Source organism: Coptis chinensis, chromosome 5 (assembly GCF_015680905.1).
Source record: "Coptis chinensis isolate HL-2020 chromosome 5, ASM1568090v1, whole genome shotgun sequence".
Classification (NCBI taxonomy): domain Eukaryota; kingdom Viridiplantae; phylum Streptophyta; class Magnoliopsida; order Ranunculales; family Ranunculaceae; genus Coptis; species Coptis chinensis.
This window is the reverse complement of record NC_141460.1, coordinates 64,492,841-64,510,447: the sequence shown is the minus strand read 5'-3', so window position 1 is coordinate 64,510,447 and position 17,607 is coordinate 64,492,841. Positions and strand designations below refer to the sequence as shown.

The following is a 17,607-nucleotide window of genomic DNA, read 5'->3' as shown; positions in this document are numbered from 1 at the left end:
AACGCAACACAAGCCAGTTTGTAACACTTGCATGCGTTCTAAATTAGAATTACAACTATCTAATGCATTTTCATCCAGACATGTCATATCTTCCATTTCATCCGCCAACTCAACTATATTTCCTTCAGACAACGGCCAAGTCTCTTGGATGCAATCCGTATAAATACTTGCATTAGAATGCAATTTGATCTTAATAGGAGCAGATTTTGCGACAGCTCTAAATGAGAGCATGATCTTAGTGATCAATACGGGAAGAGGCGCCATGCTCTTTCCCACTCCTCTAATCACATTAAAAATTAAATCGAGGATGCAGAAATTATACTTATTCGTTTGCAAAATCCAGAGAACATGCAGACATTGCAGACCGATGTCGCTGACTTTGTCTTTCAGGGACATTCCTACCAATCCACCGAGCTCTGACCGGTTGATTGGTTCTCGAGGTTGCCTAGCGAATGCAATGAGAACTCGTATTGTATTCACCCTCCACGACAGTATCATTCATCAAAGCAGGAACTCCAGTATACTGCGATTCCTGAATGGTGGCTTCTGGGTTGCTTTTAGGCGTAACGCCTAATAGATCAGCCAACAACTGTCTCGTTACTTCCCTCCTCGTTCCTGCTACCTTAATGAAAATCCTATCCCCCTCCAATTATCGCTTCTTATAAAACTGTTCTACCAAATCATAGTGATAGAACTCCTCAGTCGAGTACCACAGTCCGTTCCAATCCCTCCTAATCATCTCCGCGTCGTAAAATGGTGCGAAGCGGTCGGCAGCAAACGCGTGCTCCGGCAAAAACTTTCGTCGTAGCGCAATTGAAGTTTTTGAAACAACCAATGGTTTTGTAGACGGTGGAGGAGGCGAGTTTGATGTAAAACAACCTAAAACACTGGTGGTGGCGATGGTGGGTACGGTGGCAGGTTGGGAGCTTGAATTGGTGGCTGTTTTCGGTGGTATGGAAAATTTGTTTGAGAGGACTCGGCTGTTGGTTACAATGGGCGTGGTGTAGATAGGTGTGTTTTTTTTTTTTTTTTTTTTTTTTTCTTTTGGTGTTTAAGTTTGTTTTAAACTTTGGTAACCGGAGGGATTGGAAAAGGAAACAAGCGTGCGCATTTTTGGGAAGGAAGGAGGCGCCGAGGGCGATGCGTCGCGGTTTGGGCCCAAGCCCGATTCGAATTCGAACTTTTCGATATTTCGCACAATTTCAAATTCAATTTGCCGCTTCGTTACTGGCCCGATTTTGGCGAATGAGTTATGAAAATGATCAGTAGAGAATTTCCAATCCAATGATCCATAAAACACTCAATTCCAACCATGGATGACGTATAATAAGGTGGAAAAATGCCTCGAAGTCCGTGTGTGACGTAAATTATGCGAACGAAGGAAATCTAAGTTTAGATAACGTCAACCCAAATGAACTACAACTAATGGGCCTAAGCAACACAAATGGAAAGTTCGAGCAATCCGGATAGAAAAACCGACTGCCCACCCCCAAACAAATTTTTAAATACAAAATTTGTTTTAAACGTGGGTCGTTTAAAAGTCGATTCAAGACTTGTTGGATTGCTATTTCTATGATTTTAGAATTTTTTTTTTTTTTTTTTTTTTTTATTTTTTATTAGTTTATTATAAGAAAAAGCGAAAAACAATAAATACATAATTCACCCCATAGAGGAACATGACTCAAAAGCGAGAAAACATGCAAAAGTGGAAAGCGTGGATTATGTGAAGCGTGGACTTAGGATCCGGTACTTACAGCCACACACTCCATAGGGAGGGCCGGTTACTGAATGGTGCACTTACCACTATATGGAAGTGAAAGGAAGTACACCAAATGACAAAGGTCAATCCTCATAGGCGGGGTCTGTAAAAGGACTTCCCTACATTAGGGGAAGTTAAGTGAAAATGTTTTAACCGTTGACCATTAACTTGGAAGGTACTTGTTGTCCTTGGGATTTGCCAAGGTGATTGCCCGTAAAGGGGGTGACTTGATAACGAGAAAAGGACCGGACCAGCGGGTTTTAGTTTCCACGGGAAAATATGTAGATGGGAGTTGTAAAGTAAAGACCTTTTGACCGACCACAAACTCTTTGCGCAAGATTTGCTTATCATGAACCGTTTCATATTAGCTTTATAATCCTTGGCGAGATCGTAAGAATCGCTCACGGATTTCTTCAAGCTCATTCAATTGCAACTTGCATTTGACACCGCCCTCATCAATATTGAAGTTAAGGCTTTTTTATAGCCCACGAGCCGCGGTGCTCTATTTCAACGGAAAATGACAAGGTTTCCTAAATACAAGTCTAAAGGGAGACATACCTATAGGAGTTTTGAAAGCGGTTCTATATGCCCATAAGGCATCCGATAGGCAACCGACCCGGTCTTTCCTATCGGGGTTTCTGATTGTTTCTAAAATCTTTTTGATTTCCCTATTAGAAAATTCCACTTGTCCGCTAGTTTGTGGATGATAAGGAGTTGCTACTTTGTGTGTAACTTCATACTTTTTCACTAGGGATGCAACAACTCTGTTGCAAAAATATGTTCCACCATCACTAATGATGGCTTTAGGAATGCCAAAACGACAGAAAATATACTCCTTAATAAAAAAATACCACTGTCTTATGGTCATTGTTAAGGCAAGCCATGGCCTCTATCCATTTAGACACGTAGTCCACGGTAACTAGAATATAAATGAAACCGTAGGAAACAGGGAAGGGACCCATGAAATCAATGCCCCAAACGTCAAAAATTTCTACTATCAAGATTGGATTTAATGGCATCATATTACGCTTTGTGATTCGCACAAGTTGTTGGCAACGAATACATGTCTTGCAATGCACTTGGGCATCCTTAAAAAGGGTAGGCCAATAAAATCAACATTGAAGAACTTTAGCGGATGTTTTCATTCCACTAAAATGGCCACCACACTCTTTGTCATGGCAGAACGATAGAACTTCCTTATATTCCCACTGGGGAATGCAGCGACGAATAATCGATCCATACAATACTTAAAATGTAGGGCTCATCGGTGAGTATAACTTAACTCGGCCAAGAACTTCTTACGTTCATTTCTTGACCAATTATAAGGCATAACATCAGCCGCTAAATAATTTACAATGTCGGCATACCATGGTCTTTGAAAAAATATCATCTGAGATGCTCATCGAGGAAAAGAGTCCGGTATGGACTCGGAATCACTATTATCGTCGTTTGTAAGTCTAGATAAGTGGTCGGCAACTTCGTTTTCGACCCCTCTTTTTTATCCTTTATTTCTAATGTGAACTCTTGCGGAGAAGGATCCATCGGATTAATCTACGCTTAGCATCCTTCTTTGCAAGAAGGTACTTAAAAGGCTGCATGGTCGTGTAAACTAAAGTTTTAGAACCAACCAAATAAGGACGAAACTTATCTAAAGCATAAATGACAGCTAAAATTCTTTTTCAGTAGTTGAATAATTCCGTTGAGCATCGTTTAAGGTTTTACTAGCATAATAAATAGCAGTGGACTTATTATCTAGTTTACGTCCCCAAGAGCGACACCAAACTGAATAATCACTAGCATCACACATGAGTTGAAAGGTTTAGACCAATGGGAGGCTGTATAATTGGTGCAGAGGTTAGGGTGGCTTTTAAAGTTTCAAAAGCCTGCTTCGAGTTAAAATTAAAATCAAAGATTGCATCCTTCAAAAGCAGATTAGTTAAAGGCCTAGCTATTTTAGAGAAATCTTTAATAAAATGCCTATAAAACCACGCATGGCCTAGAAAGGCTCTAATATCGCGGGACGGTCCGTGGTTTTGGGTAAAGTCGCTATCTTATCTAGTTTGGCCTTATCTGCTTGATGCCATCACTAGATACAATGTGACCTAGTACTATGCCATTTTTCACCATGAAATGACACTTTTCCCTGTTTAAAAGCGAGGCTCTTTTCTTCACATCGTGTCAAAACCTTAGGCAGGTTAAACAAAAGCGGATCTGTGAAGGAGTCTCCATAGATAGAAAAATCATCCATGAAAACTTCCATAAAAGCTCTACCATGTCACTAAATATATGAAGCATACACCATTTGGAAGGTACGGAGCATTACAAAGGCCAAAAGGCATTCGTTTATAGGCATACGTTTCAAAGGGACATGTGAAGGTAGTCTTTTCTTGGTCATCAATATCAATAATAATCTGAAAATAGCACGAGTAGTCATCGAGGAAAACAATAAAAACATGACCCGACTAGGCGTTCGAGCATCGATCTATAAAAGGTAAAGGAAAGTGATCCTTTCGTGTCATAGCATTTAAGCGTCGTAATCAATATAGATTCTCCATTTCATAGGACCTTGTGTGACAACATAGTCACCCCTTTCCGTTACGCATACCATGGTAACTCCGATTTCTTAGGAACTACATAAATGGGGCTTACCCATTCACTATCGAGAGATTGGGTATATGATACCCGCATCAAGTAATCGTAAGACTTCTTCCCTAACCACCTCTTTCATGGCGGGGTTCAGGGCGGCGCCGAGGGTTAGCGAGAAGTCTTTGCGTTATCCTCAAATGGATGCGATGAGTGCAAACATTTGGGTCAATTCCTTAATGTCGGCTAGGGACCAACCAATCGCTTGGACCCGATGTTCCCTAATCACCACGATTAAAGCGTGTCTCTTCATCCTTAGATAGAAGAAGATATAATTACGGATGGCTATCATCGGATCAAGTTGAATATATTTTAACTCGGGGAAGAGGTTTAATTTGGGGTGGAAGGAAATGTCGATAGATGTTTCATCGGGGTCTCCATTTTGCATAATGAATACTTGCTTAGGTAGCAAGTCTTCATACTCGATATATGGAGCAACCGAAGGGTCTACAATTGGTGTGGACTCAAGGATGGTGTTAACTTCCTCTAAGTAGGAGTCATTTACAAAATCTGAAGTTTCAAAAGAAAGGAATTTATACATCGGTTTTCGGGAAAATGTGTTGTTAAAATAATCTTGAGATAAGCTCTCAATCATGCTAACCTCCCCATCTATAGGCGATTAAGTAGCTGTTTCATCATTTTAAAACATTTACCTCAACAGAAAAGATGGCAAAAAAGATAAGGACATCTTACCATCGCTGCAATTTATAAAGCGCATTGGCGGTTGCCAAGAAGAAGCCCTAAGATGATCGGTCTGAGTCGTTAGCGACTTACGTATCGAGGATAACAAAATTTGTAGGATAGTAGAAATCATGAACCTTAACAAGTACGTTTTCCACTACACCCTTAGAATACTTTATAGACACATGCGCTAAGCGCAGCGTCATTTTTGTAGGTTGCATTTCTTGTAGACCTATTTGTTTATACAAATAAAGCGGGAGTAAGTTAACACTTTCGCCCCAAGTCTAATAAAGCGGTCGTCGTGTGGGATTCTCTAAGGTGCATTTTGATGGGGCGACCGGGGTCCTTGTACTTAACAATTCCATTATTTTTCGGATAAAGTTGGGAAACGGTTCGGTTAGAAAGGCGTCTTTAGGTATGTTGGTCTTCGCCTAGTAGTGCACAACTCCTTAAGAAACTTAAGCGTGGTTAGGTAGCTTTTTAATAGCCGAGAAAAGGAAGGTTTATCGTTAGATTTTTGAAAATGTTCCTAATCTCCTCAAAGTTTGTATCCCTGGTTAGCATGGCTAATTTCTGAGGGAACGGTGGCTCTATATTTAGCGTATGGCTCTATATTTAGTGTAACCTTGGCTTTTTGTTTCTTAGTTTGTGGTTTAACTGGTACCTCTATAGTGGTAGGCTCTTCAGTTTCTATTTCGGTATCTAGTTTGATATCCGGTGTAGGGAGTACTGATGGGGTAACTATAGGCATAGTTACTTTGTTCTCAACCACACTTCCAGAACGGAGAATGGTGATGGCATTTAGGTCACCTACGATTGTAGTTTTCGTACTAGTATTCCCGTTTACCTCAAAGGCTGTGTTTGCTATTTTAGGGTTTGGTATCGCTTGTCCTGGAAACACGCCTTTTGGTTGGGCTTTCTCTTGGGCTAAGCTTGTTGTATGCCCGATTTATGGATTGTAAGATCTGTTGGTTTGATTGAGTCATTGTTTGGAAAAGTTGTTGGGTAACTTTGTATAAAGGCGTCGATCACGATCGGTTGTGTAGGTGTAGTAGTCCGCGGTGGTGCATTTGGAACTATCTCACGTTGATTATTTATGGGTGGGTTGTGATAGTTACTATTGTTAACGGAACGATACCTCTATTGGTATTATAACTATTATAATTACCCTGACCTTGTGCTAGACCTTGTCGTGGTTTGCGCTTGGTTGTTATAATTATTATAATTCCCCGACCTTGTCCTTGTCTAGGTGGAGCTTGGTTATAATTGTTTGCTTGCCTAACATTTTGGTTATTAAACCCTGGAGGTGTAACTTGTTGATTGTTTCGCCAACTAAAGTTGGGATGTTGTCTCCATGGGGCATTAGGAATAGGATAGCTATTAATGGAGCAAACATTATCTTGCTCTAATTGTTGTTGTTCATAGGCGAGAGGACAATAGGAGTTAGGGTGCTTAGGACTCAAATAGAAATTACATGGGTTGGAGTTAACATTCATGACGGGGATAGGCTTTTGTTGAACAGAAATAGCCTCAACCTTTTTAGTTAGAGATTCGATTAAATTTTTAAGTTCTGGATCGGGTTTCATCTCAAACATACCCGTGACCTTAAGCTGTTGGAGAAGAACTAGCAGAGTGGGGAATATCATCACTACCCCCAATTATTATTATTATGGCTTTAGTTTGATCTTCTAAAATTTTAAGCCTCTCGAGGGCTCCTTTACTTAGGAAACTACCCCATTCATTATGTCAAGGACTTCTTTATGGTGATGTAGAAGTCCTTTGAAAAACACGAACTAGCGTGTCTTTTGCTAGGTTATGGTGTGGACACTCTATAAGCGGATCGGTAAAAGCGATTCCAAGCCTCGAGAAAATGATTCATGAGGATTAAATGAAAAAAAAAATGAATCTTGGAAAGCATCTCATCCATCTTTAGGGGTGGGTAAAATGTTCCATAAATAGGTGAACAAGTTTAGCCCACGAGTCCACAGAGTTAGGCACTTGGGCGAGTTAACCAAGGACTGCCTTATCGGCTAAAGTGAAGGGAAATACCCTCGGTTTAATTTGTTCCGCACCAACCGTAGGATGGTGGAATGTTATAAGGACTTGTTCAATCCCTACGCGTAATCTTGATAAGGTTTTTTTTCAAACCATGAAAAGCGGGTAACAAATTAAATATGTTTGAGGAAATTTTGGGTCCGCTAGAACGATGCAAGATTTAGGGCTATCGCTCAAGGCTTTGTAAAAGTCGGAGAGAGGAGTCTCTCTTTCTTGACCATTATGTCGGGGTGTGGTGGGTGGGATAGTAGCTAGAGGTGTAGTGATTGGTATACTTTCGATAGACTTGTTTGTTGGCGTTGACGGTTAATTATGTTGGTGTTTTTCTCCGACCGGACCTTAATCTCATGCAAGTCTAAGTCTAAACACGACAACACTCCAAACAATCTTGATATATTAGTATAAACCTCTGGCGGAGATGCGAGGTTTGGAAGAAAGGAATACCTGATTGCGTCCTTGCTTCGCTTATGAATAGCATCTTGTTTCTGGCGTGTTGAGTGTATATAACAAGTTAGAACAACGAAAAACTTGAAAAATCGAAGTTGAAACAAACTGTGGAAATCCGGCAAAATTCATTTCGTATGCGTGGTGCGCTCCTTTTTGAAGCAGTCGCTCTGTGTAAACTAAAGTTATAGTGTTTGAGCGGGTTGCGCTTCGGTTTGAAGCGTGGTCGCTCAAGGTTCAGCGTTTGGGCGAGGAGTCGTTTTTCGAGTGGTTTTTTCGCGGAACTTTTCAATGCTGAAACGGAGAACCACAGTATGAATCAAACAAGGGTGGGTGGGTTTAATGGGACTTAAAAATGACTAATTATACTATGAAAACAATGCTAAAGGTAACTAAGATGGCAGCGGCGCCATTTGATAAGTATAAAAATGATAGTTTACCTACGAAATGAACGATGAAACTCAAAATGTAAGTAAACTAAAACTTAATACGTGCTTAATTTATCAAATTTTCTACTCTCAATTCTATCGAAATAGAGTGGAGTAACAAATTTTTTTCCACTCCTAGTTCTTTAGCATTGAATGATCTCTAGTCTAATTAATCGGTCTTAAGTCTAGTGAGAGATTTACGAAGGGAATTCTATACTACGAGGGGAAAACAATTAACAAGTTACGAATAACGAAATGAGAGAATGCTAATGGTTTGAATCTAGATAAAGAATTAAAGGGAATTGAATCCACCTTAACTTCGACTTAATCCTACTAACAAAGACCAAATTAAGTGATCCATATTGAATGCTTTGCATATCAAAATAGTAATTATAATTCCTAATTATACATGGCATTTCTACCAATTCATAACTAGCATGTGAGCGATTAAACCGATTCTCATGGTGAATTAATCGGTCCTAGAGTGGAATAATTATCACGACAATTCCTAAGTTTAACAAAGATCAAGCATCATCAAGGCTTCTTCAACCCCTCTAATGGAGGTTTAGCCTTGATTCATACCACTATCATTTCCCATTGAATTATAACTAGACATCATATAAAAATTCTATCTTTATGCAATTTATCTAAACAATAATTGAAATCTTAGGTAATAACTAGGAAATGAATAACAAGTAATAAAGGAATTTAGATCTAAACAATTGTAAATGACAAAAATCGAAATTGACAAACTAACTATTTTATTTATCAAACTAATGAAGAACAACGATTTTAAGAGTTTAATCTAAAACAAGAATTGAATTTAAACTAAACTTAATTTAATTAATGAAAACTAGATCTAGAATTATCTATAGTTTTAGGTCTAAATAGCTACCATTAACAAAGAGCTAAGCTTTTGTTTTTATATGTTCAGATCAAAATCGTGCATGGGCTTGGAGCCATGTTTTGGGCGAGAGAATCGGGCCAAAAATCCAATACTTCGATCCAAAAGGCCTCTTGTTTGCGGTTGGCTTCGATAGACTTTTCGTCCACTTCTACTCCTCTGATTGGGCCAAGGCTTGAACCACTGGAAAGCTCTTTCCGAGCCGGTCGTTTTGACATAAGGTAGACCCAATTCCGAGATCTGAGTCCAAAGATACGGCCTTCAGACGTTTTGCTGACTTGTGTGTTGTTTCTGCCCGCGTTGACTTTGACTTTTCAGCTTTGGCCGGGCTTTAGAAAGGCTTTGTCTTCTTGAATCTTGGCCTTTAATCCGCTAGAACTGGCAAAGGCCCGACCTTTGCTCCTTTATCTTGCTAAAGTGGCAAAGGTGGGTTCAAGATTCAAGAAGACAAAAGCCTTTCTAAAGCCCCGATCAAAGCTGAAAAGTCAAAGTCGGCTAAAACAAAGACATAAGTAAATAGAACTTCCGAAGGCCGTATCTTTGGACTCAGACCTCGGAATTGGGCCTACCTTATGTCAAAACGACCGACTCGGAAAGAGCTTTCCAGTGGTCCAAGCCTTGGCCCAATCAGAGAAGCAGAAGTAGATGAAAAGTCTGTCGAAGCCAACCGAAATGAAGAGGCCTTTGGGGAAAATATTGGGTTTTGGGCCTGATTCTCTGGCCCAAAACATGGCTCCAATCCCATGCACGATTTTTGGATCTGAACATATAAAAACAAAAGCGATTTTTGTCATTTACAATTGTTTAGATATAAATTCCTTTATTACTTGTTATTCATTTCCTAGTTATTACCTAAGATTTCAATTATTGTTTAGATAAATTGCATAAAGATAAAAAATTTATATGATGTCTTGTTATAATTCAATGGGAAATGATAGTGGTATGAATCAAGGCTAAACCTCCATTAGAGGGGTTGAAGAAGCCTTGATGACGCTTGATCTTTGTTAAACTTAGGAATCGTCGTGATAATTATTCCACTCTAGGACCGATTAATTCACCATGAGAATGGGTTTAATCGCTCACATACTAGTTATGAATTGGTAGAAATGTCATGTATAATTAGGAATTATAATTACTATTTTGATATGCAAAGCATTCAATATGGATCGATTCCAGTCTTTGTTAGTAGGATTAAGTCGAAGTTAAGGTGGATTCAATTCCCTTTAATTCTTTATCTAGATTCAAACCCTTAGCATTCTCTCATTTTGTTATTCGTAACTTGTTAATTGTTTTCCCCTCGTAGTATAGAATTCCCTTCGTAAATCTCTCACTAGACTTAAGACCGATTAATTAGACTAGAGATCATTCCATGCTAAAGAACTAGGAGTGGAATGAATTCGATAGAATTGAGAGTAGAAAATTTGATAAATTAAGCACGTATTAAGTTTTAGTTTACTTACGTTTTACTTTCATCGTTCATTTCGTAGGTAAACTATCATTTTTCTAAAGTGGCACATTTCTGCACATAATGGACTTTGAAACCTGAAATGCATAAAAACACATAATCAGTATTAACTCTTAATTATTACTCACATAATTGGTCTAAAAGTATGACTGTTACAAGGTTAAAACTACAGTTTTGGGCTCTTTTCACTTCCCAGCCAATTCAGTCGGTATACATGCTGGTTCAGGCCTACTTAGATCTGGGTCCGATGAATTTCCCACATTTTCAGGCCGGGTCATCATTTTTTCTTGCCGTGTCAGCAGTGCGCTTGTCAAGTCAACAGGTTTTCTAGCTAATTTTGGTCTTTTTTCGACCAGATTAACCTCTTCCATGGTCATATCATTAAATTGGCCACTCATTTTACCCACTAAAGTGTTTAAGCTTTTCAAACTTTCTAGCCTATCTCCATTACATGTTCCTTCTTACTTCATTTTGGTTTTTTCGATACTTTAATTATTCAACAAATCATCTTCATCTTCGTTTGCTCATCTGTTGAAGAGGGGGCAATGTGTGTACCCTACGTCATATTTCCGGTCCAAATTATACTCGTACCATGAACCGGGTGTAAGACCAGCGGCGGACCAGTCTGGGGGCAAACACTTTGGATAATCCGGTCCTCTAATTTGTTAGAGTTCACAACAGGTTCAGGGCCCATCCGAGTGGCCCAAGTTCGTGGACCCAATCCGTCTGGATCATTCTGATCCAGTCACCCGATAAGATCCTAGTGCAATATGATAAGATCTTGCACAAGGATAGAATGGAATCTTGGAGAATGATCCTATTTTAGATAGAGTCATGATAGGATTCATCAAAGAATGCAATCTCCGAGAATCACTTTCTTGGCCACCAAGGCAGGAGATTACTATATATATTGAGGCTTCTGCAGTCTCCAGAACTACGTTTTAAAAGACTTGATCCCGGATTCCTTACTGGGTACATAGGCAACCAGAACGTTGGTGCAGTCTCTATTCCTCAAAAACCCCAATCCCCATCTCTTTCGAGCTTTCGGAAGCATCATCACATCGAGAGTGTCAGGTTAACTTTTTGCCCCGACAATGCCTAAAGGGAAGAAAATGTCATCTGTGACTTGTATCTTGGTAGGATTTTTGTGCCTACTTGGGACTGACAAACAATTCATGCATATGTGGCAAAACATTATGATAGAAAATGATTACAAATATCATTTGGTTGTAGCTTATGATAATGTTGTGGGCCTAACTGAAAAGTGGGAGGAGAACCCAAGTGTGATGGGAGTAAACCAAAGAAAATATGAGCCCTCCTTTAGGTCAGTTTTGGGTGTTTAATACAAGTCCAATATACCTGTTGAGTCCACTTTTAATGTACATATTGAGTCCATATCCAATGTACATGTTGAGCCCATATCCAATATACATGTTCAAGCCATATCTAATAAACATGATAACCTAAAGCTAAAAGAGTTTTAGTGGAAGTAGATGGTGCCCAAAAGGTGTTGTTGTGTAAGAAACCAAGAGTTATTAGTATTGATTCAGATGGTGAAGCAGAGCCAAGTGGGGAAGCTAGTGCTGGTTTGAATGATGAGGCTTCTCAAAAATTGAAAGAATTTGTAGACCATGTGTTGACTGATTGGGTTGATGTTATTGCTACTGCTAAAGTTTTTGATGAAAGAGCTGATGTAGGAGCTAGATTTGATGTGGGATGTGATGTGGGACACATAAGAAGTTCTGGTGATGAAGCTGATAATGTTTTTTGTACTGGTGATTGGTTTGGTCCTACAATTGATACCAATGCAGGGTACAACAGTTATGATTCATCTGATGAAAAATATGAGGATTTTTACCCTGAAGAAAATGTCATGGATGAGGACTCTGAAGGTTTTGTAACTGGTTTGGTTAATGAGGAGAAACACTTCAATGAAATTGATGAATGAGACCCTATTGACAATTTGGGGAAAATAGGTTCAAATTTGTTTGAAAATGAGCAAAATAAAGATGGAGATAATATTCCCACAGTTGGGCAATTGGTGAAAGGAATGGAGTGGAGAACCATGGAAGAGAGTACACTACACCATAACAAGCTATTTGCAACACGTACCTTTTTTGCTTTGTAACACTTTTTTAGCGTTGGTAAGTTTCCTATGCTATATAAGTGTTGCGAATGTTGATAAGTGTTGCTTTAATTTGGAGGAATTTCAAGAATTAATTGCTAACGCTTTAAAATTAGAGCAAACCTTAGGGTAAGTGTTAGAAACTTGAAATTTTGGGCGAAAGAGGGAAACAAAATAAAATCGTGCTCATTATTTCGTCGAAACATAAAACATAACCTCTCTCTCTCCTCTCACTGCCTGACTGCTGCTACCCTCTCTCTTCCACTCCCTTCTCTTCTCTCTTCCACTCCCTCTCACTGCCGCTACCACTCAATAAAAACTAGGGGTAAGTTGTTTTTTTTATTTCTCTGAATTAATTGTTTTTAATCTCTCTCAATTAATTGTTTTTCGTTTTCAGTGTTTAGTTGGGTTGATACAACTTTGATTTGGATCAACACCTAACTAACTCATCACTTCTCCTCAATCTCTGTCATCTTTATCAGGTAACCCATCTTTTTTACTCCCTATTGTTAGATTAAAGTTAGTATTTTTAAGTTGGTTGGGTTTTTGTTTTGTGTGGTAAAGAAATGTCAAGCTTGGAGATATAATGGGGGTACTTTTTTTTTTGTTATTTTTTGTACTAGTTCTTCTAATAATTTTGTTTTAATTATTTATATTTGAATGGGGTTGTTTAGATTTTGAATAAGAGGGCGATTGAGGCGTCGGATAAAGAAAGGCCTACTCCTGACCTTAGGACTGGAGATATTGTGCAGATTAAATTGGTAAGTTTTTTTTTTTAGTGTAGAATTTTGTGATGTTTTATTTGTGCATGTATAATATGCAGGAAGTGCCGGAAAATAGGCGTAGGAAATCTATACATAAAGGGATAGTTATATCGAAGCAAAATGCAGGGATTCACACGACTATTCGTATTCGGAATATAATTGTTGGTATTGGTGTCGAAATTGTATTTCCAGTGTAAGTATATCTTTTCTCTTAGTTTTTCATTAGTTACTTGATTATTTCCGCTTGTGTGTGTGTGTGTGTGTGTATGTGAGCTTGTGGTTGTGACTTGTGAGTAGCAGACAGTTTTGGAAATTAACGTACAACTATTTTAAGCAATACATGGTTAAGAGAAATATGTGAAAATGCTTATAATTTGTTTGCTTTGATAATGAGACAATGAGAATTATAATTTCAGTTCTGTATTTATAGAACCTTTAAAACTGAATATGGTTATAGACATAACAGAATACACAAAAGAGTAAAAACTAAATTGTAACAAACTTTGCTGCTGCGGATAACAATCTAACTGAATCTTGTTTAGCTGACTTGCATTACGAGTTGGCTTGCTCATGTGTCTTCACTCTGCTTACAAGTAAAATTCATTTGTTGATCTTCTATCTCTTATTGCACACAATGCCTTCAACAGTAGAGCCTTTCAAATATATCAAGATGTATTTGACTGCAATCATGTGTTGAACTCTAGAGACTTGAAGTTCTAAACTTATTTATCTTTAGTTTTCTTTTTTGTACATAATGTGAAGGATAAACTGATCCAAGTAGCACGCTCAATTGATCATTCTAAACTTACTGGTAAAATAATATTAGTCATTAATTTTGTAAGACATTTTTTACAGGAGCTAGCGACCATCTTCTTTTGTTTTTCATATCGATTGACGTGCTATTTTTTTCTTGTTTGTCTATTTTGCAGCACTTGATACCATATAATTCAAGGTTAGTTATTCTGTGGTATGCTAACATTTTCAATTTGCACCGTAATGGAAAGTGCTTGTCCTTTCTATTTGGGTGCTCTAGCTATCTAAAGATGGCTGGTTACACTCATTTTTATCAGGTAGATGTTGTTCATTCAAGATCTATGTGGATTGCATGCTTAATATCTCGAGGACAATGTGTGTCAATGGAAAGTAAATACATTTACTGTAACACCTATCATAATACAGATCCAAAAGTATATTACCCATGCATAAGCTTGTTAGCTTGTTACTTCCCTTGACACAATTCCATTGACATCCAGCCAATAAAACTCTATATCATCTATTCTAAGGACACGATTGATTGATTTTGTGAGCAGCAGTTCACTGAGTGTATCATCCATACAGTGTAGTAATTATCTTATTCAGTCTCCATTCCTTAAGCAAGCATCCATCATCATAATTATACCGGATTGTTAGTAGTATATGTTAATTCATAATGTAAAATGTAGTTGATCGATATTAAAATAATATATATGAAGGTACCTTTTGAAGAAGTTCCAAAACTTGTTGCTGGGCGCAGAGTATTTATTCATAAGGGTTATGTGATAAGAGCTCAAAACTGTAGTTTAAACCCTTTAATAGTATTTCTATTTAACCAATTATATTATTAATAATATAGGTTTATCACTAATTATGTGTTTTTGAGTATTTCAGGATTTGGAGTTGAATAAATGTAAATTCATTACTAATTAGGCGCTAAAAGGAGCTAAGGTAATTTCTATAAAAGTTCTATAAAGAAAGCTCAAGTTTTATGGAGAAAAAACCCTTAAAAAGCCCAAGTCAAAGCTGTTAAGTGAAAGTCAAATCGGATTAGAAAGCTGAAGAAAAGTTAACAGAACTTCAAAAGGCCATATCTTTGGACTCAGACCTCGGATTTGGGCCCATTTTATATCAAAATGACCGGCTCAAAAAGGTCTTTTTAATGGTCTAGACCTTAACTCGATCAAAGCAGTATAAGTTGGTGAAAACTCTCGCTACAATAACACAATTAGAATTGGAAGTCTTGGATTCAACAAATTGGGTATTGGACTTGATTTATAGGTCCATAACCTAGCCTAAAAGCCCATGCACGAAATTATAAACCTAACAATTTCCTATATAAAGAGGGTTAAGGCAAAACAAAACTTGGCTACCCCCCTTTCCATTAGTTTAGTTTTAAATTAGGGTTCTCTCTCTCTCCCTTGTTAGTTTTAGTTTATGAGTTTAGTTTGTAGCCTCTATTAGAATCTTTTAATAAAAGCCTTAGTATTCAATTCAATAATTACTTCTTCTTTACATTATATCTTCCTTTCATTATTTTAGTTTAATTAATCCAATGATATTAGGCTAATCCTCCTATTATAGGAAGTGATTATGAAACCTAATGAGGAATAGATTGCTTAGTAAAATTATTTAATTGTGTATGTATTTCAATGAGTTTAGTTTATTGTATGACTTCCAAAATAAGCATATAATAAATTAAACTAGGGATTGTTGTAATTAAGTCGAGAGACTTGGTTATAATAATCCTACATACTAGTAATAATGACTATAGAGATATAGGTTGTTGCTAGGGATGATAAAGGTTGAGGCTTTAGATTGAATCGTTGCGTGAAAACCTAAATATGATCTCTTTTCAATGAATAATTCGATTCTTGCATGAAACTAGTTATTAGATGGATTGATTACTCTTCTCTATAACTTTCTCTTCCATCAAAACCCTATTTTTATTAGTTTAGTTAATTTAGATTTATTTGAATCCATAGTATAATTGTAGAATAGAAATCTCTCAACATAACATTATTCTCACCATTGTTTCCTTGTGTTTGATTAATTGAGTTCCTTAAGTCTTGATAGTTTAAGAGTGGAACGAATCTTGACTCTTTATATTGTATAATGAATTGAGAGTAGGAATATTGATCTAAGCACTTGTTTATGTGATTGATTATTTGTGTTTACATAGATAGTTAGTCTACGTAAATTTGTCTTTATCATTATGCATATGTAGCTATGAATCAGGTAAATGTGAATTTCTTTAATTGACAAGTACATTTCACCTCCAAAACATCTTAGTATTTGTACACCTCAGATACTCTTGTTTAACAAAGCAAATGGTCTTTTGTTCTCTTTAGGCGGTATCCCTCGTTATTACTCAATTTCGCAGCCATCTATCAAAGGCACTCGTCCTGACAAATAGGTAACTTGGTTACAAATAAATTTTGAAGATGTTTAATCTATAATATTTGCAGTTAAAATGATCTAGTACTTTTGTTTTTTATTTTTGGATAAGGAATGTCTAGTACTCGGAGTTATAGATTATAGCAATACTAAGTATGTTTAACATGCTGACATTGCACTCATCTAATGTCTGTATAACATACTTGCACTGTTATCATTTCAAATACTTGTACCCTGATCAGATATTATGAGCCGATTACCAATATGGTTACAGATCGTCATATGAATTGAGGCTTAGTTTTTACTTAACTTGTTATCTTACTATCTTTGTAAGCTACAAATGTTCGTGTCTGTCACATGGTAAAGTGTTAAGTCTCAGTGTTCTCTAGGTGTTGTGTAATGTCATAATGTGTGCTGATCGGTGTAGTTCTGCATGTTGTTACCATAAATATTTTGCACCTAAAATCATCAAAAAAGGAATTAATGTTGTATTTTAAAATGCTTTTGGCGCGTCTTGAATAATGTTAATCTCCGCAAACTCCTTTTCACTTTAACTAAATGTGGGGAAGCAACTGCTTTACCACCTTGAAGTTCTGATGGGTGTTTGTGATGTGGTTGTAATCTTGTCCTTTTATGATTTCTTCAGAAATTTTTGTGGCTTCTCTTGTGATCTGGTTTTGAGTCTTTTGACTTGGTTGAGTTGGATTTCATTTGTGCACATAATTATGGTAGTGAACACTCTCTAAAGTATAATAAGCTTTTTAAATACTAGAAACTATAATTTTTTTTGTCGCAGAAAATGGACATCCACCATTAGAGAGCAAGAAAAGGATTGGTTGACTCCTGTGAGTATTAAAATTTAAATTCAAATTAACTGAAGTTGTAACTTATCTTGAATTTTCCCTGTATGGTTACTGTTTGATAGTTATTTTATCTTGTTTAGATTGTCGAGGCACTAAGCACAAGTTATTTGGGTCCTGACTACTCACAGGTATTTCAGTTGGATCTTTCTTTATCTGTATAAGTCCTTGCTTCATCATTATGCTATATCTAAAGCTTCAAAGTGCTTTCTTAATAATGGTTAATTTTCCTGCAGCCCAAAGAATTCTCAGAGATATCAGTGACGGACATTAATAAAGTGGCCAATAGTTCCTTTTCACTTTGTATGTGCCACCTGTTTGAAAAGGTA

At 37.3% G+C, this 17,607-nt stretch overlaps 1 long non-coding RNA gene across 1 annotated transcript; it reads left to right on the top strand.

Moving 5' to 3' along the window:
• The first annotated feature begins 13,072 nt into the window (after positions 1–13,072).
• LOC147498334 (uncharacterized) lies at positions 13,073–13,464 on the top strand. The gene is made up of 3 exons (XR_015194856.1): positions 13,073–13,096; positions 13,179–13,265; positions 13,328–13,464. It is a non-coding gene; the product is annotated as an uncharacterized LOC147498334 (long non-coding RNA).
• The last annotated feature ends 4,143 nt before the right edge of the window (positions 13,465–17,607 follow it).